Source organism: Mirounga leonina, unplaced genomic scaffold, assembly GCF_011800145.1.
Source record: "Mirounga leonina isolate KUSES-001 unplaced genomic scaffold, KU_Mleo_1.0 Mir_173, whole genome shotgun sequence".
In the NCBI taxonomy this organism is placed as follows: Eukaryota; Metazoa; Chordata; class Mammalia; order Carnivora; family Phocidae; genus Mirounga; species Mirounga leonina.
Genome location: NW_023270447.1, coordinates 76,804,153 through 76,804,809, shown reverse-complemented (window position 1 = coordinate 76,804,809; position 657 = coordinate 76,804,153).

Sequence of the window (657 nt, the reverse complement as noted above, 5' to 3'; positions counted from 1 at the left end):
CATGCTCGGGAGCCCATGAACCGTGGCAGGGGAGGGCCGATGAGAACAGTTGTTCATTCTGGGATGAATGCTGATGGGGCAGGATGGAAGCAGGGTGGACACAATGTGGCTGATGTAAAGGGGTGGCCGCGGGATGCAGAGATGGGGAGAGATTTGGGAGCTGTTTGGAGACTTGGCATTGGATTCGCCCTGGGGGAGGTGGCAGGAGGGGTCTTAGTGTGATGAGCTCTGTGAAGAAGGAAGGTCTGATTCAAGCTGACTTGAGGGGCTTCGGCGCAGGCCTCCCAGATGGAGCCCATCTCCGCGGGGCTGTGGAAGGGGTTGCAGCGCCCCCCAGTGGAGACAAAGGGGAGAGCGTCTCCGCGGTCGGTCTCCACAAAGACAGTCCTCCGTGTGCTTGCGGAGCTCGGAGCTCGCAGAGAAATGAAACTAAGGTTTGTTGAGTCCTGGCCGTGTGCCAGGCCCTGTTCCAAGTGCTTTACCTTCATCGCCGGATTTAGTCCCCACAACAATCCTCGGACATCGGTGCTATTACAACCCCCATTTTACAGAGGAGGAAACTGAGGGTCAAAGAGGCATCGAGGCTGGGATGTGAACTCCAGCCCAGTCCCACCTTTTCGCTGTGCAGTCCTACTGCTCTTGTGGTTTGTGGTGACT